A 22,601-nucleotide genomic window follows, 5' to 3' on the forward strand; every position below is an offset into this window, starting at 1 on the left:
AATAAAACCCAAAGCCCATAAAAGTTAATTAAACAAGTCATTGGTGATTATGGCCATTGTCAAACTTGGTTGTGGTTGGCCAATTTGCTTGGGCCGATCTGCAATCTGACGGATGTTGTAATGTGGTTGCTAGTTTGTGAAGGGTTAACTACCAATTAAAATGGAATATACCATACTCTAAGAATATTCCTCCTATGAGGCTAGGGTTTAATTGCCTAGTTCCTGAAAAAAAAATTCTCTACAAGCTTGTTAAGCCAGAACTTTTTTTGAAAAATTGCAAAAAAAATGCAAACAGAAATTGCAAAGAAATAAAATTAGATATGAAAATAAATTTGCAGATCTAAATAATGATCATTATGCACTTTGTAAATCAGTCTTTTGGGTGTTGGTTTGCAAAAAAAAAATTGCCTCAAATTTGACTATGGCCTAGGGTAGGTAAATTCATAGTCAAATTTTATCGAATCGACATGCTAGATGCAATGGTGAGGTCCACTTTAGCTCTAGATGTTCCCAATGATTGTGATACTTCAAATTTGGATCGAGGTCCTCCAAGAGATAAAGAAAGAAAATGGTCTTGAATGGCTATGTGAAGAGAAATTTCCCTAAGCTCTGATACCATGTAAGAATTTTCCTTAAGGAAAAATCACCCAAGATCAAAGAACTCAAGCACAAGCACAAAATAGACCAAAGTATGATCAAAATAAAAATATTATATTCAATTGATGTACAAGTACACTAGGAGTGAATAAATATAAAGGCCTCTAGACTAACTCGGAGTTAGCACACTAATAAGTCCTACAATAAGGCACATGTCCACCAAGAGTGGATTATCCTCTGTTAAGCATGGGAGTTAGTGAGATGATGAGATGATAAGCCTACAAAAGTGTACCACATAAAATTATGTTGTAGACATCATGTGCTAAAATAAGAGTGTTAATAATAGTGTTGTCAACATGACAACTCATATGAGTATGCAAACTCATAAGTGTCCCACCTAAGAAATAATAAAATAATGCATTGACCTAAGTAAACTTAAGTAAGTGTAATAAGTAAATACTTATTTACACAAACACAAACAAGGAGTAATCTATTCTATCTTGATATAGAGGATGCTACTTGTCTAATTGTAAAATTTGATGGTGTGCACAAAAGGTTATGTCATGTTAGTTTTGATAACCTAGTTAGTATCAGTAACATGAGAAAAGTTAGAGGTTTGCCTAAGTTGAAGAAGCTTGACAATGTAATGTGCAAACAATGTTAGTTAGGCAAAATGACAAAGTCAAGTTTTAAGAGTAAAACTCATACCTCTAAAGGAATACTAGAGATTGTTCATACTGACTTGTGTGGACCAATTGAAGTGCAAAGCTACAAAGGAGATAAGTACATTATGTTGTTTGTTGATGACTATTCCACAATGATGACAAGTATTTTTGTGAAACATAAATATGATGCTTTTCAAATGTTTAAGTGGTACTTAGAAAGAGTTGAGTAGGAAATAGGTAAAATTTTAAGGTATTTGAGATTTGATAGAGGAGGAGAATTTACATAAAATAAGTTTGAGATGTCCTATAATGATAGAGGAATCAAAAGACAGGCATCTACCCCTAGAACCCCTCCAAAAAATAGAATTCTTGAAAGAAGGAATAGGTCTATAATGGATTGTGCTAGAATACTCATGATGGAGAAAAATGTTACTTTGAAGTATTGGAGAGAAGCTATAAGTACAACTATCTATACCTTGAATCATGTACAAGTCAAGAAAGGTACTCATTCAACACCTTTTGAACTATGGTATACATACTCACTCAATGTAAAGTATTTAAGGTATTTGGAAGCAAGTGTTGCATTCTTAAAGACTTCAAGAATGGTAAACTAGATGCAAAAAATGAAGAAGGTATATTCTTAGGATATTTCACAAGAAGTAAAGCTTATAAGTGTTTGAATACTAACACTAACAAAGTTGTGAAAAGTGAAAATGTAATTTTGATGAATATATAGAAGAACATGAGGCTAAACCTATGAAAGAAAAAAAAGAATACAAATCATTTGTATACTCTTATGAACATATGCCTGCTGAAGAAGATGCCACAAATCAAGCTACAAGTCAACAAAAAAATTTAGTGACTGCCAAGTCACATACTATGAATTTTGAGTTGCATTCAGGAATTGAACTACACTCAGATGTCGAGTTATAGAATAAAGTTGAAGCACATTTAGATTCAGAGTTTAGTGGAAATGTTGAGCTACCTGACAGAGATGTACATAGTGATTCTAAAGCCAAAATACAAATTGAAGAAACTAGATTTGAACCAAGATTGTCCAAATATGTCAAGAGACATCATCCTACTACACAAATTATTGGAGTTAAATATGTTGGACCAATGACGAGAAACAAATTGAGAAATGACACATGCTTATAGAGCATGAAGGAACCTAAATTAGTAAGAGATGCATTAGAAGATGTGGACTAGATTAAAGCCATGGAAGATGAGATTGAACAAATTGAGAGAAAAAAAATATGGACTTTAATTCCTAGACCAAAAGACAAAAATGTGATTGGCACCAAGTGGGTATTTAGAAATAAGCTAGATGAAAATGGTGAAGTCACAAGAAATAAGGCAAGATTAGTTTACAAAGGATATGCACAAGAAGAAAGAATTGACTATGGAGATACATTTTTCCCTATTGCTATAATGGAAGGAGTAAGAACTCTACTTGCTTATTCTACATACAAAGGTTTCAAAGTTTATCAAATGGATGTTAAATTTGTACTTGTAAATGGCATATTATGGGAAGAATTTTACATAGAATAGCCAGAAGGATTTTTTGATTCTAACAATAAGAACATGGTATGTAGATTACACAAAGCTCTATATGGTTTGAAACAAGCACCAAGAGCATGATATGAGAGACTTCATATATATCTTGTAAAGATTGGATTTGAAAGCACTGATGATAACAACAATCTGTACATAAAGATAGAAAAAGACAAAGGTATTCTGCTATGTGAAATTTTATTTGTTGATATCATATTCGTAGGTCTAGATGCTTTATGTAAGAATTTTACAAATGAAATGAAGTAATAATTTGAAATGCCTATGTTTGGAGAGATCAAATTGTTTGTGGGTTTACAAGTATATTAGATGAAATATAATATATACATCACTCAGTCAAAATATGTCAAGAAAATACTAAAAAAATTTGGAGTAGAGGATTCCAAACCAATAAGTACACCTATGGTGACATGACACAAGTTGTCAAAGAATGATGATTCAACTAAGGTGAATCAAATATTATATAGTTATATGATTAGAAAATTACAATATGTAGTACATAACAGACCTTATATAACATTATTTGTAGGGATAGTTGCAAGATTCTCTACCAATCCCAGGGAGAATTACTTGGTGGTCATAAAGAGAATAATAAGGTAGCTGAAAGGAACAAAGGAGTATGGTCTATACTATAAGAAAAATGAAAATTTTGAATTAATAGCCTATACTGATGCTAATTAGGCTAGAAACATTGATGATAGAAAGAGCACCAATGGAGGATCATTTTTTTTAGGCAAGAGGTTGGTTACATGGACTAGAAAGAAAAAAAATTACACCTCACAATCTATTGCTGAAGCTGAATATGTTATTGCTGTTGTGAATTGTACAAACACTGTATAGATCAAATAGTTACTCAAAGGTATCAAGGAAGAGATCATAGAACCAATAACACTTTATTGTGATAATATGAGTGTTGTCAATATATCAAAGAATCTTGTGATGTAGACAAAGACCAAGCACATTGCAATCAAGTATCACTACTTGAGAGAATTAGTTCAAGATAAAGAGGTGAAGATGGAATATGTTAACAATAAAGAGAAAATTGCCGATATCTTCACAAAAGAATTACCTAAGGATGCTCATGAGTATCTAAGAGGTAAACTAGGGGTGATATCCCTATCAAAAGCTATCTAAGTAGCAAAAGGAGTGCCCTGCATCAAACAAGCTACTTTTCAAATACTACAAATTGATGTAAAGGATCTTACTTTAGGAGTTACCTAGAGTAATAAAAAAAATGACACTTCAAATCAGTCACAAGTAAGGTGATAGAGGGAGAACTGAAGAAGTTCATATCTACATATTGAGATGACAAGACTTTGGCATTGTTGTCAAAGAGGGAGATAGTTACTAATCAAGGCAAACACAAGAAATAGGGAGATAGTTATTGATCATAAATTTATACAAGAGATTCAAATTTTGGAAATTTAAGAAAGAGGGAGAAATCCTCTACATCTACCTAGTAGGAGGGAGATACATGAAGTAATTTAGAGGGAGTTATAAGCAAGAGTTTTGTAACCTATTCAAAAGATGGAAATTGCTGATAGAGGGAGAGATTTCAATACAAGGAATTTATTTTATTTTATTTTTTTCTGGTATTTTTTTGGTCTTGCTATTTTAACCTAGTCAGTTTGGTTGATCAGTTTGGTTTTCCATCAATGCCAAAGGGGGGGATTATTGCAAATAGATTGATACAAGTATGATCAATATGCTTCAATCACTATTTTTCCACTGATGTCAAACCTACTATTTGCTAGTAAGAAAACTACTTATATGATTCAAGTACTATCACTTATTTGATTGATGAAGAGGATTTGATCAAAAGATGTAACAATAGCACTTAGAGGAAAGGTTGAGTTATGATTATGTAAAGGAGTACAAGAATAACTTAAGATAGTGATAACATGATGCATTGATAATCTACTTAAGGTTGCAAAGGCTAGTTACACTAAGAAATTTTAGAAGAACAATTTACACAAAGTTTGTTTGCCAAGCTTGATTGAGTGGATAGTAGGAACCGAGAAAAGTCAGTGCAAGCTAAGCAAAAAATTAGTTGGAGCTGAGTAAAAATCTAGTGTATGCTGAGAAAAATAGTTGGTGCTGAGTAAATTTTAGTTGATGTTGAGCACTAGTAAACTTTAGTTTGTTCCAAGTGATTTTACAGAGGATGCCAAGCAATGTAGTATACGTTGAGCATCAGAAGCCAGATAATGCCAAGTGACTGCATTATTTGAAAAATCATGAATTCGATGGATCTGACCTAACAAGTTTGTTTTCTTGAATTGTTTGAACTAGGTGGAAGATAAGATTAATGAGTTGGTGGCAAAGAATTCAAAGTAAACCATTTTTAGGAGAGTTCAAAGAGGATTTATGGAGAATTTTCCAAAGGAGATACAAACTATAGGGTAGATTCATTGTATCCTACCTAATCTATCTCAACCCTAAATTGGACGACGGAGAAGGAGTGAAAAAAGATCTTAATTTCCTATTTATAGGAATGGCTAGTCAAAAGAAAAGGTTTTCATGTGCAAGAACCTAAGGAAGATAAGGAGTCAAGTGTTTTGCTTCATCAAGTGACCTAAGAAGAAGAGTCTACATTGGCATGTTCAGAAATAAAGCTTAAGGGTATGAATTCTTGAAGGGTGAACAAGCTATCAAAGCTAAAATGTATGAAGGCCAAGTAGAATGAAGGACTAAAACAAAGATCTATAATCTACAAATGGAGTTGTAAGTTGTTACCAAGTCAAGCCTTACCATTACACTTTAATAATTGTATTATTCTACAGTAAATCCTTTGGATTAAGGTTGACCTAACAATCATTTATAAATCTTTTAACCAGGTGACATTGTAAGTGAATGGTCTAAAGTCCTTTAACAAGCTCAGTCCTAATAAGGTGATTGAAATCCTTTAATAGGATCACATTTAATAGTGTGTATTGTAACCTTTAACAGGGTTTGCCTTTCACAGGGCATCACTTCAAAAGAGTGAAAAAGAGTTGTATGTTACTAGTGACTTTTTCCAAATTGGGTTTCTATTTAAATCATTGTGTCAAATGTGTTGTTGAATCTATTATGTTTCATGTTTACATTTCTACAAGTTGATTTGATAGTAACCTACATGTTTTAAGTGATTGCATAATCTTATGGATGCATGGATGAAGATAAATTTTTTATGGGTTCACTAAGATATGAAAAGTTTTATATATACATCTAGACCTTGGATAACTAATTCAAACCCCCCACTCTTGGTTATTCTAAAAGTATTCCAACAGTAATAAAAAAAGAAAATAATATTTAATTTGGGTTTTATCATCCCTAAGGGTTAGGGCTAGTATTTAGAACCTTCCTAGAGTATGAAAATTTAATATATAAGAAATGTGCATAGTGATGTCTAGGAAGTTTTGGGGTGTAGTTTGTGCCTCTATGCTCTAAAATATTGTAAATAAATCACCCATGTGACTTTTCATATTGTATTTCTAAAAATATACAAATTCACATTTGGGGAGATAATAAGAAGACTATTTAATATTCTTGACAAAATTATGTTGTTCTCTATTTCTATGTGTGTTTGTGATATTAAGGGGAACACCCTTCACCACATCTCATAGTATGATCCTAAGTTGGTGGTATACTGACTTCAAATCCACTCTAGAAAAGTAGTTTGCATCTCCTAGATAGTCTATTAAGTCATCAATCCTAGGCATGGGAAATATATAGTGTATGGTGATATTGTAACTGATTGACCTTGAATAAGTGTACATCATCCAATTCCTATCCTTTTTGGGCACTTGTATGGGTGTAAATGCATATGGGCTTAAACGTTTCCTTATGAGACCATTGTTCAAAATTTCTTGCATATGCTTCCTTATTTCTTCATTTGTGCAGGGGTCATGTTATATGCAACCTTTTTTGGTAGAGTCAACCTTAGAATAAGATCTATTTGGTGACTAACATCCCTCATTGGTGGCAAGTAATTTGGTATCTTCTTTTCCATTATTTCTTTGTATTTTTCTAATAGATTTTGTACCTTTGTAGGTGCTTCAATGGGATTTATAGTCTTAGGTTCCTCGTTAGGTTTTGTTATAATGAAATAATAATGTTACCATATATTTTTAAGACTTTAAGGAAATCTTCCCTACTCAACATCATTACACTAGACCCTATTGACTTCTCCTCCACTTGATCAAGTAAAGGATTTATTTGAAAAAATTTACCCTCTTTGTTTATCATGGAAGAATTATTTTCCCCATCATGCATGACCTTGAAATCATATTTCCATGGATGTCCTAATGAAAGTTATCGTGCATCCACTATTAGTACATCACATAGGAATTTATCTTTATAATCTATCTAAAATTATACACATGTTTGTTCATCAACTAGAATGTCAATGACCCTTGTTCAAACAAGATATTTTATAGGGATTAACATGGGGAAACCACTCTATCTTTAGTTTCTCTACCATGTCTAAAGACATGATATTATCAATAGACCATGGAACTATTGTGACTCTAAACCTTTCCATGGGACTTTCATGTCTTTCTAAAAGAGGTCTTTCTTTGAGGAGGCTCTTTTCTTTGGGGTACCTTCAAAGAGTCCTCCTTAACATCGAGGTCTTCCCTTTAAGAATTAGTCCAACTTTGTAAATTGGTGAAGTTACTTTAGTAGTGTCTTATTCTTGAACAAAATGTATTCTCATTTTACGTACATGTTAACTTGAAGCATTTTATGGACATATGGTCATAGTATGCCCAATTTCACCATAATGATAACATTTGATAGTAAACATCATTGTCCTTCTTTTTTGTCCCCAAAATATTATTAGAGATTTTCTTCTACCTCTATAACCTCCTTTGTAATAAGTTCCTTGTCCACTTCTCTCTTCTCTCTTACCAAATGATTGGATTCTACCAAACTATCCTCTTCCTCTAAATCCTTTGTTTCCTCTTTGTCTCTAGTTTTGTTCTCCCATTCTCTTGAGTTTATCATCATCCCTCAAGGTTAGTCTACCATACTAGTGTTGATCCTTTCAACCTTTTTTTGTTAGCAGTCACCTTCTTATCTTTAGATACCTCCTTTAGGTCAAAATGACTATTCATAGCATCAATCCAATATTTTTGTCCTTCCCTATTGAGATTAAAATCCCCTAAATTTATCTTTACTTATTTATTTAAAGGAATCTAGAAAGACCTTCTATTCTTTAGTCAATTTAGGAGACACAATGACTTGTATTGAGGACTCTTCTTCTTCTTCTTCTTCTTCTTCTTTTTCATCTTCTTGTTCTTCAAGGGTTCCTCCTTTGCTTCATTAGTCACATCTCCCTATTCTATTAACTTACCCTTCTCCTTACTTTTTTCTATCTTGACTTCTATTTTTTGGGCCTCTAACATTTCTTGAACTAGCTATTTCACATTTATGGCACCCAAATTTAGCCCTTTTTAGCCTAATTAGCCCATCTAAACAACCACTACTTCTTTGAGTTTTAAATGGATACAACGACCATGAATTTTCCAAACTAATGCTTGCAACAAGTCTGCCAAATTCTAAAGAACACTAACCCAAGTAGTTTTCATACTTTTCAATCCATGTTTCCATTATTCAAGACTCTTTTGACATCTTTCCTAGCTCAAAACACATAGTGATCAACCTAGGGGTTTGAAGCAAATATATAAATTCAAACAAGGAAAAGATAAAGCTATAAAAAATGGTTCTTATACATTCCATCCTAACAATCCACCAAGCCATGTAATTTTTTAACTATGGAATGTTACGTTTTGGGCTATTTCTTTATCAAAACCCTTGTTTTTTAGGGTATGTAACAAGTCAAATTTCAAACTTATGACTCTATAAGCTAAGAGAAATTTAAATAATATTTAAAAAATTGAAAAATAAAGCTAACTCTATACTCTACAACCTTCAATCAAATTGACTACAAGAAATCACAATTTGCTAGAAAATCTATACAAAAAAAATAGAAAACAAAGAAAATGCTTTAAAAAAAATTTGTCTTGATTGATCAAAAAACTCCCAAAATTAGTTTGACAAGGTTTTTGTAGGCTATTATTGGTGAATACAATTGATTAATTGTGTATTAACTTTTATGTTACAAAAAATGTCATATCATTGCTAGTTAGTGCATGTTGAGCTCACTCAGGCATTGAAGACAGTTTCATGTGTCTCCCGAGCAATTCAAAGTTCAAAAGACAATGTCTACCAAGTTCACTAGAGTGTCAAAGGAAAGTTTGCAAACATTGAGTGTTAAATGAGCTCACTCAGTTAATGAAGGAAATGTTGGATGGAACCAGTGTTAACCAAGCTCACTCAATTACCTAAGGAACTTTGTGAATATGCAATGTTGATCAAGTTCACTTGGTTAACATAGGAAAATCATTTCTAAGTTAAGAAGGATCAAATAACAAAGGATTTTCTTGTTTTGTCAAATTGAATTCAATCGATTTATCTATTGGCTCTAGTCAACTAAGAAGATGAATATTAATTATTCTAAGTTGTATTCAAGCTAACTTGACAATGTGAAAGATATATGTATATAAGGCCAAGTTGAGGATTAGATGATTAAGATGAGTGGAACATAATTGAAGATTTGATGATGTCAAGATAAAGCAAATTAGAAGGATAAGTAGAATATTCTTGTTGAGATGCAAAGATACATTCAATCAAGAAGGATCAAGTATACAAGACAGAATTGAGATCTATAGTAAAAAATTTAGTTGCATAAGGAATTAGGTCATCTCATTGTTACTCTCTAACTATTTTAGTAGTGATCTAAATCTCTTAACAAAGTTTTCTTAACAACTATTTGTAAACCCTCTAACAAGGTGGCATTTCTATTGAATTGTCTAAAGACCTCTAACAAGGCCACTCCTAATAGGGTGATTAAATACTCTAATAGGGTCACACCTAATAGTGTGTTTTGTAGCCTTTAATAGGGCTAGATCCTAATAAGGCTCACTTCAAAAGAGTGAAAATTAGTAACTAGTTGCAATTGGTAGTTTTTTCCAAATTGGGTTTCCACGTTAAATCTGTTGAAGTTGATGAACAATCAACCCCACAGCTCCCAAAAATCACCTGCATGCAAACACCTGTTACAGAAGAGAGAGGCAAAAAGCTATGGAGGCAGGAATTGCCAAATCCATAGATGAGACATTCTTGATGAGAAAAAAGAGATTGCTATAATCAAAAGTGAATTCTCAAGTTAAGTTTACAATAAGAGATCATCCTTATAAAGGAGATCAAAATCCTAAAAAAGGTCTAACCTAGGTTGCATCAAAATAATTAATAAAAGAAATTAATTATTAGATGCCTAAAGTTTAGCTTAAGCAACTAGAGTTAATTAGGAAATATCTAATAACTCTAACACCCCCCCTTAAGATAAACTTAGGGAGTAGCTAAAAACCTAGAAACTACTGCTGAAAGTAGAAATGGGTCCTGGCAAACAAAGCCTGATGAGGTACCCAAGCACAACCAAATCTCTAAAAAGAGGAGAAATAGAGAAAAGCACATGGGAAAAACTCTACTCCAAAAAGAGATGAAAAACATGCTGAAAGAAACTAGTGAAGGACTAAAGAAGCCTCCAAACTAGGGAATGTCCCAGAAGATAGGAACAAAGATGATCATGTAGAACACCACTGAAGCATGTAGAAGCTGCAAAGCTCCGTCAAAAGTAACTGCTGATCTGAAAGACCTCCACTGAAATAGAACCTGACCAAGTAGAGAAGACTATAATCTGCATCGAATTAGGAGGCACACAAAGGAAAACAACTAAACTCGAAGATACAGATGGCATGAAACACCAAAGCCTGAAGAGCTGATCAATCGAACCAAGGAAGCATGAGAAACAACAGAAGAACCCCCCCCTAATGGAGACAAGGGTGAGGTGAAATGCACCTGAAAAGTGGGCCAAAAGAACTGCATGTCAAGGAACCACGATCAAGATGCACAAAATAGTACATGTGTGTGTACTGAGGTGATCAATCTCAGACACGTCATGAGGCTAATGTCACAGAAGGGACACTCACTAGACAAAGGAAGATAGCAAATAGAGGCAAAAACATCAACCCCCCATGGCACTTTATCAAAGTAGTGCATGTACAATAAGGCACAAGATATAATGAATCCCAAGAATACAATAATCTGTATGAGTGTCCTCAAATGACACTACTCGAATCAGAAGGCAAAAAAAGGCAAACAACTGAAACGAAAATACAGATGCAGTATGGCACTTTATCTAAGTGCGTTTGCAATAATGCATACAAATGATGGCTAAATAGACCAGAAGAGACATAAGACTAATACAGTAGATTGTACAAGTCATGAGTAATCATCTAAAGCAAAGAAATCGATCCTCGGACCACTATGACGGGCTCGGAACTAGCTTTCCGAAAATATCTCATTTGCAAAAAATGGAGTCCATTTGCCCAAGATATGAGCAAAAAAGCAAAGGTAGGTTCAAATAGAGGCCGAGGAGGTGACAAGAGTAGTGATGCAGTGTTGATATAAGAGGAGGTGAGCCCAAAAAATGCCATAAAATGACCCCTGTTGAAAAAAATTCAACCGCCGAAAACAAAAGCCGAACAAAGGACCGGTGGCCAAGGAAGCATGTGCAGAAAAAGTCAAAACACAAACCGCCTCTTCCATCAAAAGTCATTGAAGAAGCTCCAAACAACCGCAGGGTGATGATTGCTGGAAGTGGATGAAAATTGCACTATGAATGAGCCCAATCATCCAAATCAGAGGCAGAAATTGCCAATAAAAAAATCACCAGCCGCCTGAGGATGTTAAGAACGGTGGATTTTATAATTGGAAAATCACCACCAATTACCTACATGAAGAGTCCACGTGGGCAAAGCTAATGGAGGGCCAAAAAAACAACTCCATGCTAATAAAAAATATGCCCATTAAAACTCCAGCAAATAACGCCATCTCAGTCGAATACTCCAAACTCCAAAAAAAAATGCCGCCAATCAGCAAAGATCTGCAGGTCCCAAAATTACGCATCTCCAAGTCACCATAAAATCTTCTCCCAGGAAGTCGCTGATGGAGGGCATGAGTGACTTTAATTATGCATCGCAGAGAAGACCGCCAAATCGCAGACTAGAGAATGGTGACGTGTAGGATATCAGGCACCGAAAATGGTGGCCTCAAACAAGATCCACGCCTCCAAATATTGTGGCGATGATTTGCAAGTAAAACACGCCAAGAGAAGATGTGAAACTCAGAATACCAATCCGCACTACCAATGTGCATGTAGGTGTGGCCATAGAATCTGCTCAGCAACATCAACAAATGTCCATCGACGTCCTCCAAGTCTGCTGATCTAGATCCATAAAATTGGCTTGGAGGAGGTGAACAGGCATGAAGAAGACTGCCCACCAAAAAATACGCTCATTCAAAATGCAACGTCACTCCTCAAAATCCGCCAAAAGCCAATAAACCAACACAAATCTATTGATGACGAGCCAAAAAAATTGGCATTGAGACTCCCTGAGCACATCATTCTTCTTAGGTAAACAGTCCAACTTCAAAATCACAGATGGAGCTCTAGTAAACTCCAAGAAAACACAAAAATCACGGTCCAATCGGAGGTGACCAGAGATGACTGATGTGAAGTTGGAGACCACCCATAAAGGGCACACAAACCACCAATAGTTGCGCTCCAAACATTTACGCTGTGCAGTCGTGCTCTGAAGTCGACACCTCAGATTGATGTGATGAGGGGTGTAAAGCCCAAGGAGAAACCGTCAAAGCCAAGGATGCACTAAACAAGGCCTCCAAACAAGCGCACCAATAAACCTCCATCGATCATGCATTCCAAAGAGAAATGTGCGCTGGGAAGATGTAAGGCAGGTGCAGGTGGCTCCGAAGGGAAGTAGGTGATTGCCGACCTCGTCTCCCCATGCATTGGCGCCAAAAAACAACCCTCTATCTTAAGTGATTGTGCATGACAGAGAAGACTTGCATTGTGCTGGAGAGTACATTGGACAACGCATGGAGTAGGTGAACTAACTCTCTGACGGGTGTAGCTTCCATAGTGGGCCCGAAGAGTGAGGCATAGAGGTCCTACAAGTAAATGCCGCCAATTTTTTTTTCATTATTTCCAAAACTGAATGTTCAAAGTGCAAAGGATCCTCCAATATTCGGTGGGAGGAAGAACCACTTCTTCACTGTAGATGGTAGATAAATAAGGAGGCATGGGCACCAAGACTTCCATTAAAAGTGCACTTCAACCAAATATGTAGACACGAGAAGAAGCGTGATGCTCAAAAAATCTGTCAGCGACATTGGAGAAAAAGCCTGCAAAAAATAAAACTGCACCTTTGCTTTTGGAACCTTCGATCATACATGTTGATTTGCGGTTGTTTTGGCCATGTTGAATTTCAATCACCTTGCATAGATCGGAAATGAAAAATTCCAATCTAAATTGTGTGAAACTTTTCTCAAAAAATGAGAAACTGCAATTAGAGTGAAACACGCCAAGAAAAGAGATGCATGGGCAAGTGAAGAATGTTGACAACAGATAGCCTGTGCTCCCAATTTTCAAATGCCTGTCCAAAAACAAATTGCATAGTCAAATTCAACAGGGACGTATTTTATATGGATATGGGGTTTTTCGAGCACTTTGAGTTCAATAGTGATGTCTGTTTTTGCTCAAAGTGCATCAAAAATCAGTGACCCCCCAGATCCAATAAAAAAATGTTGAAAGTTCAAATCTGAAAACCAATGTCAGATCTGATGCCAAATCTCTCACGAATAGAATAGGGGCATGAAGATCTGGTTCTTTGATACCATGTTGAAGTTGATGAACAATCAACCCCACAGCTCCCAAAAATCACCTGCATGCAAACACCTGTTACAGAAGAGAGAGGCAAAAAGCTATGGAGGCAAGAATTGCCAAATCCATAGATGAGACATTCTTGATGAGCAAAAAGAGATTGCTATAATCAAAAGTGAATTCTCAAGTTAAGTTTACAATAAGAGATCATCCTTATAAAGGAGATCAAAACCCTAAAAAAGGTCTAACCTAGGTTGCATCAAAATAATTAATAAAAGAAATTAATTATTAGATGCCTAAAGTTTAGCTTAAGCAACTAGAGTTAATTAGGAAATATCTAATAACTCTAACAAAATCTTGGTGTCAAGCATGTTCATGATATTTCTCTTATGTGTGTCCAACTAAGTTAAAGTAATATTAATCATAGATAATATCTTAAGATTTTCATGTTAAGCATTTATTGAACTATTTCAATATTTATCAAGTTACAACATTTTATTTGTGTGTTTATCGAGCTTCACTAGAGTTGAGTTTTCATAGTATTTGTTTTCTACTGACATATAAGAGATCTGGGATTTATTTTAGTGATAACTAATTCACCCCTCCCCTCTCAGTTACTCACCTTATATTTCCAATAATTGGCATTAGAGCATTTGGTGCTTGCAGAGAAGGTTTTAAGGAGCAAAGCTAAAGATCAAGATGTCTTACAAAATAGAGATTCCCAAGTTAAATCGAAACAAATTTGTAGCATGGCAAGGACTTATGAGGTTACATTTGGCAACTATCAATGATTTAGTTTGTAAGTATATTGATAAAGAGTACAAGATTCCTACTAGAACATTATTTTTTGAAGATGTTTCTAAAAAGGAAAATCATAACATCATGATGATTGACATTGCTTTTGCTCTTAATTATGTTAAATTTGATGAAGTCAAAAATTATACTACAACTTATGATATGTGGATCAAACTAAAAGACATCTATGGAGGAGATTATAACATAAGAAGAGATAAAGCCAAAAGTTTCAAAGGGCAATTTGATCAGATGAAAATATTGTAAAATATGTTGAGAGAATTAAAGTAAGTGTGAGCATAATCAAAGCATCTAGAGGAGATATTCATGACAAAATAGTTGTAAGCAAGGTACTCAGAACCCTTCTTCCTATCTATGCAATTAGAGTGTCAACAATTCAAGAAATGAGATGTGATCCAAATAACATAGTAACTTTGGATGATTTAGTTAGAAGATTGACAACTTTTGAGTAAGATAACTATGATAACTATGTCCCTAGTTCCAAATGTATTAAGTCTGCATTTGAAGATAAGATTTCACTCAAATAAGGGATAAGAAATCAAAGGTCAATCAATCTAAAAGGATGAAGAAGAATAAATTTCAAACAGTGATCTTGAAGTTGTTGAAGCCCTACTTGCAAGGAAATATTCCAAAGGTAGAGGAAAGTAAAAAGGTAAAATTCCTCTAATTTATTTTTCTTGTGAAGAAGTAGGTCTCATTGCTACAAGGTGCCCAAACAAAGAAGACAAGGATAAAAAGAAAGGCAATAAGTACAAAGGCAAGAAGGAATTCAAAAACTACAAGGACTACAAGGACAAAGGTGAGAAATCCTATTTTATGGCTAAAGATTCTGATAATAGTGAAGATGAAATGGTGTATATTTCTATAAAAGATCAATTTGGTGATGAAGGAGATAAAATGGCATTTATCTCTCATTTTAGAAAAAATGACACATGGATTATTGATAGCGGTTGCTCACATCATATGATTGAAGACAAAACAAAGTTTGAGCACATAGAACATTATGATGGTTGTAGTGTGAGATTTGGAAACATTGAACCTTGTTGCGTAAAGGTAAAAGGATGTATCTCATTAACCAATAAACTTAGATTTGACAATGCTTATTGGGTTGAAGGACTAAAACATAATCTATTGAGTGTGGTATAGTTGAATAACATTGGATTCAAGGTAAAATGTATAAATGGGAAGGCCAAACTATTGGATGGAAAAGAGAATCTGGTTGGATTTGGGAGACAACCAAAATGTAATCTACTCTATCTAGATCTTAGTGAAAGTTCATGTTTTATTGCTCAAGTAGAAGAAAGCTAGTTATAGCACAAAAGATTATGTCTTGTGAATTTTTATAATCTAGTTAAGATAAGAACATACAAAAGAGTAAGAGGTATTCCTAGCTTGAGGAAACCTGATATAGGTCTATGCAAAAATTGTCAAGTTGGTAAGATAGGAAAAGCTAGTTTCAAAAGCAAGAACTATCATTCTGAAGAAGTCTTAGAGCTTCTACATATAGACTTATGTGGATCTATTGGAATAGAAAGTTATAGTGGAGATAAGTTTTTCATTCTTTTTGTTGATGATTATTTTTGAATGATGACTATAATGTATCTAAAATAAAAATATGAATCTTTTCAAAAATTCAACTGGTATCTAGCAAGAGTAGAAAAAGAAACTAGAAGGAACTTGAAATGTTTGATATCAAACAAAGGTGTTGAATTCATTTCCAATGAATTCAATGAATTATGCATTGAAAAGGGAATTAAGAGACATGTATCATCCCTTGGTACACCTTAGCAGAATGGTATAGTTGAAAGAAGGAAAAGATCCATCATGGATTGTGCAAGAACATTGATAGAAAATAATGTTGCAATCAAATACCAGAAAGAAGTAATCAGTATTGTGGTGAATACCTTGAACAGAGTATAGTTTAAGAAAGACAAATAAAACTCCTTATGAACTATGGTATGGCTACAGACCTAATGTAGGTTACTTGAAAGAATATATGAAAGGTAAATTTGATGTCAAAGGTGATGAAGGCATATTCCTAGGATTCTCTTGCAAAATTAAAGCATACAAATGTTTGAATTTGTCTACTTATAAAATCATAGAAAGTGCACATGTGAGAATTGATGAGTTTGCAGAAAAGAGTGAAGAAGAAAGCAACAAAGGGCCTAAGGATTACATAAGATTTGTTTACTATAAACCTAATACTCTACCAAATTTATTTGGAAGAAAGGAGGCCTCACCTCCTGAGTCCCCAAAATCTCAAAAAACTACCAAGTTGTAATTAGTCCAACCCGAGTCATAGTCTGAAGGACTCAAGTCATATTCAAAAGCTATGGAGTTATTACTACGGAAAATTGAGTCTAATGGACTCGAGTCATAGATAGTGGGACCTGAGCTTACCACAAAAGATCATCAAGAAATTAGTAAAGCAAACTCCAAATCCAAAGTACCTATGCTAGCAAGATATGTTAGAAGGCATCATGCATATGACCAAATCATTGGAGACAAATCAAATGGAATAATGACAATAATCAAATTGAAAGTTACATGTTTACTTGTTGAATTTGAACCTGGAAAGATTAAAGATGCTTTGGATAGTGAAAGTTTGATTGAAGCAATGAATGAAGAAATAGAATAGATAGAGAAGAACAAAACTTGGACTCTTATTCCTAGACCCAATGATAAAAATGTAATTGGCACAAAGTGGGTATTCAGAAATAAGCTAAATGAAGATGGAGAAGTTTCCAAAAACAAATCAAGATTAGTATGTAATGGTTATTCTCAAGAAGAAGATATTGATTATGGTGAAAATTTTGCTCCTATTGCAAGATTGGAAGGTGTTAGAACTTTACTAGCATATGCAACACATAGAGGATTTAAATTTTATCAAATGGATGTAAAATTTGCATTCTTGAATGGAATTCTTGATGAGGAAGTCTACATAGAATAACCTAAAGGCTTTTTAGATCTTAGCAAAAGAGATATGGTCTACAAATTACACAAAGCATTATATGGTCCCAAACAAGCTCCTAGAGCTTGGTATGAAAGACTTCATAACTACTTGATACAGATTAATTTTCAAAGAAAAAATGATAATAGTAGTTTGTATATCAAAGAAGGACCATATAAGAAGACTGTGTTGGCATAAATATTTTTGGATGATACTTTATTATGCATGAAATGATGACTTTTTTAAGGCATTTCTAGAAGAAATGAGTAAAAAATTTGAGATGTCTATGTTTGGAGAAATAAAATTCTTTGTTGGATTGCAGATCCAACAGAAGAAAGATGGTATCTACATTACTCAATTTAAATATATCAAGGAGATACTAATGAAATTTGTAATGGAAGACTCAAGACCACTTGGAAACCCTATGTCTACTAGACATAAGCTTTCTAAAAATGATGATTTCAAAGAGGTATATTAGACCACATATAGATCAATGATTGAAAAATTGCAGTATGTAGTGCATAAAAGGTCTAATATTGCATTAGCAATTATGATGACAAGATTCTCAACAAATCCCAAGGAAAATCACATGATGGCAATCAAAATAATCATAAGATATTAGAAAGATACTTAAGACTATGGTTTATGGTACAAAATAGGAGGCAATTTGGATTTAAAAGTATTCACAGATGTTGATTGTATAGGAAGTATTGATGATAAAAAAAGCACCAATGGTGGAGCATTTTTTCTTGATAAAAGACTAGTGCCTTGGACAAACAAGAAACAAAATTGTATTTCTCAATCCACAATAGAGGTTGAATATGTGGCAATAGTAGTTAATTGTTCTAATATTGTTTGGTTCAAACAATTATTGGCAGGTATGAAGATAGAGTTCAATGATCCAATGGTTGTATACTATGATAACACCTGTGCAATTAATATATCAAAGAATCCAGTGATACATACCAAAACAAAACACATTGCTATAAAATATCATTTTTTGAGAGGATTGGTACAAGATAAAGAAGTAAGGTTGGAATATGTGAATACTAAAGAACAAATTGTAGACATATTCACCAAGCCATTACCTAAGGATACATTTATGTATCTAAGAGGTAAGCTAGGGGTCATTCCCCTATCTAAAGCTCACTAAATAAAGTTTAGTGATGCATCAACTAGAGCATATTGAAGATAAATCAGTTGGTACAGCATTGAAAAAGGACATATTGCAAATGAATCAATACATAAGGGACATTGATATTCACTAAATATTGTCTTTGGCATGAGATGTCAAAGAGGGAGAAGTTTTCTATCATATCACATAGAAATTTTATAAACAAAAAGAGAAAGAGATGTCCATAAGGGAGAATGAACTTGGTTTGATATCAAATATAGAGTTTGTGATCAGAAGAAGATGTTGAAAATAGAAGTTTTTTGAAAGAGGATGAAATTGAAGGCGAAAGGAGTTCACACTAATAGAGGGAGTTATCATGGATGAGAATCAAAATGAAACTAAGGATATGTTCCTTACTTTATTCTTTCTCTAAAATTTCATTTTATTATGACATGTTGTGTTGCCATTAATACGAAAGAGGGAGATTGTTGAATATAATTTATTAATTGTGCATTGTCTTTGATGTTACACAAAATATCATATCATTGCTAGTCAGTGTATGCTGAGCTCACTCAAGCATTGAAGATAGTTTCCTATGTTTACCAAGCATTCTAGAGTTCAAAAGATAGTGTTTATTGAGTTCACTTGGTTGTCAAAGGAAAGTTTGTGAAAGTTGAGTGTTAACCGAGCTCACTTGTGTATTGAAGGAAATGCTAGATAAGGAACTTTGGGAATATGAAGTGTTCACCGAGCTCACTTGGTTAACATAGGGAAATCATTTATGAGTTAGTGTCTACTGAGTAGGATCAGCTAACAAAGGATTTTCTTCTTTTAGCATATTGAGTTCAATTGATTTATTTGTTGGTTCTAGTCAACTGAGAAGATGAATATTAATCATTCTAAGTTGTATTCAAGTCGACTTGACAATATGAAAGATATAAATATAAGGTAAAGTTGAGAATTAGACAATGAAGAAGAGTGGAACATAATTGAAGATTTGATAATGCCAAGAGGAAGAAAAATAGAAGGATAAGCAAAATATCTGTTTTGAGATGTAAATATACATTTGATCAAGAAGGATCAAGTATGCAAGCTAGAATTGAGATATGTAATCAAAAATTCAGTTGCATCAGGAATCAGGTCATCTCATTGTAGTCTCTTAATAGAGTTGGCTTAATAGTTATTTATAAATCCTCTAACAAGGTGGCATTTTTGTTGAATTGTCTAAAGAGCTCTAACAAGGCCACTCCTAACAAGGTGATTAAATCCTCTAACAAGGTCACACCTAATAGTGTGTTTTGTAACCTTTAGCAGGGTTGGCTCCTAATAGGGTTTACTTCAAAAGAGTGAAAATCAGTAACTAGTTGCAATTGGTGGTTTTTCCCAAATTGGGTTTCCATGTTAAATCTTGGTGTCAAGTGTGCTCCTGCAAATCAGTTAAAGTAATATTAATCATAGATAATATCTTAATATTTTCATGCTAAGAATTTACCAAACTATTTTAGTATTTACCGAGTTACAACATTTTGTCTATGTGTTTACCAAGCTTAAACACAGTTGCATTTTCACAAAGTTTGTTTTGTAATGACATCTAAGGGATCTGAGATTTATTTAAGTGATAACTGATTCACCCTCCCCTCTCAGTTACTCCTCCTATATTTCCAACAATTATATTGGCTAGGGTGATTCACAACTAATTATCACTTCAAAAGTGACATTTTTGCATTCTTGTGCAAAAAGATATAAAAAATTTCAAGTTGCAACATCACAACTTTTGTACAATTTTGACATTTCTTAAAATCTCTTCCTAGAACATCATCCAAAAGTTTGAATAGTTCGTAGGAGTCATCAAAATAACATATTGACCCCGCTAACATGCCTAAGTAAACCTTGACTCACTACTTACCACACTTGGTGGAATTGCACCTTAAAATGGTCCAAAGCATTTTTCAAGATTTACAAGCCAATGTTGCAGTCCATTAGCTCACTCTTAATAGATTTGTTACCAATTGATCCTACTAAACACAAACAACTTGAAACACATAAAAAAATTGCAAAATATCTTAGGTTCTCCAGTACCACAATATGAATCAGATTTTAGTTATGATTCTAAAGACCTCCTTGGGAATTATTGCACTCATGCAAAAGTGGGTAGCTTGTTTCACCATTTTGAATGGTGTTGAGTATTTCAAATATGATGATTTTTAATTAGATGTTCATACAAATACATTTATTGTTATTATTTGATTCCAATTATGTACTCTTTGTGGATTTCAAACATAGTTCAACCCCCTTCTTATCTTGGTACCATTGGTAAGTGTGTTGACATTTGTGTTTTTTGCTAGCTAAGAACATTTTTAGTTTTTACTAATGTGAGTAGTGTCAAAAAAAGAGTTGATCACTTACATTGTAAAGAGTGGAAGATGGAGCCCAAAGTATAGCGTATTCTAAAACTTGAAGAATGTTTGATTGTCATGGAATGATTGCATGGAGGTAATCCCTTAGTGACCAAATTGTTCAGAGAGGGTTGGAGAGATGAGATTATGGAGATTTTTGGATGAAATATTTCTATTGATGAAAATGTTATTTTGATGGTCTCTAGCATCCCCTTTCTAGTTCCCCTCTCCGCATGGAGGGTCTTCCATTGACCCTCCCAATTGGGACATTATCTTTTTTTGAGGTCAGAAGAAAAAATGATGCTTCATCATGCATAATTGAGCAGGTAGTAATTTCATAAAGCAAAATGACAATAGGGGTGAGAAAGATAAAATTGATAAGTGTTACAAGGAGAAGGATCATAAGGTTATACTAGAGGGGGAGGATGTATTTGATGTTACTAATAATAATCATGATTTTCCTCATGTCCTGTAAGATGAGAAAATTAGGGCCTAGGGTCACTATAAGGTGTTGATGTTGGTTATCCAAGAAATTAAGGACATTAAAACCAAATGTTTGACCATCACCATTAAAATTGATTATTGGGACAATATTGGTCTAGGAAAAGACTCCAATTTCTTAGACATGATCAAAGACCTCACTAAACCAATGGTAAGGGAAAAATCTTCCTAATTGAGGCTATTTGAGGATGCTAAATGAGCAAAAAAAAATTCTCTAGGCCCTCTAAGGTTGACAATAAGGGTGTTGGCATTAAAGATTCTCTTTATAAGATTGGCCACCAAAGTCATCAAATTTTAGAAGCTAGCTTTTTCCAAACACCTAAGGATTTTTCTTAGTAACTTAAAAAAGAGGCCCTCATGAGAATACTATCATCCAAGTTGATCATTTCTGGAAGGCTAATCAAAGTAAGTAGTTGACATCATGTAGAGAACGAGGGATTCTACCAAGATGTTGACATCAGAGATTGTCAGCAATGAGGTTGAATATATCCTAGCTATCATGGACGATATGACTTATGACGAGGAGGTAACTCAAATCCTCAAAAATTTGCTTTAACTCTCTTTTTTCTATTGATTTTTAGTTTGTTATTAATGTCGATGCTTTCTTGTCCTTTTGATTCTCTGCTATCTTTTAGTTCTTTCCTGTGAGAGTTGTCTTTTTTTTCAAGGTGTTTTTTTCTTAGACTCATAGTGTTAAAATAGTAAGTTTATCTTTGTATTATAAGGGCCTTAGTCCCTTGAAACCTATTTTTTAACTAATTAGAAAATATTGGAGTTTTCTTCTATAACTTGTGTTCCCTTGCACATTCATCAGTAACAATCACCTAGTGATGCAAGATTTACCTTACACCACTAGATGCTCTTGAATCACAAGGATGGTTAAAATGGTTAACAATGTGGATATAATTTTATTTTAAAATTAAGAAATTCAATATCAGATTGGTTATTGACAAGTCTATAGTCTTGAAGTGACTAATCTATAATGGAAAATAACATATAAAGATTGTTTAGGCAAGATCCTACAACACAATGGTGGAATTGTGAGTCTTTTATCTAGGAGGTCTTTTGTTTGAGTCTAATCCAGCTTGATAAATAATAAAAATTAATTATAACACAATTTTTTATTTTTTTGGCTTTGGCCTCTTACTCATTAAAAAAAATATAAAGATTGATTTGAATAAAATCTACAATAATAAGATTGGAATGT

The sequence above is a fragment of the Cupressus sempervirens genome, chromosome 1 (assembly GCF_028749045.1).
Source record: "Cupressus sempervirens isolate cs-2001-9-10 chromosome 1, ASM2874904v1, whole genome shotgun sequence".
Lineage (NCBI taxonomy): Eukaryota > Viridiplantae > Streptophyta > Pinopsida > Cupressales > Cupressaceae > Cupressus > Cupressus sempervirens.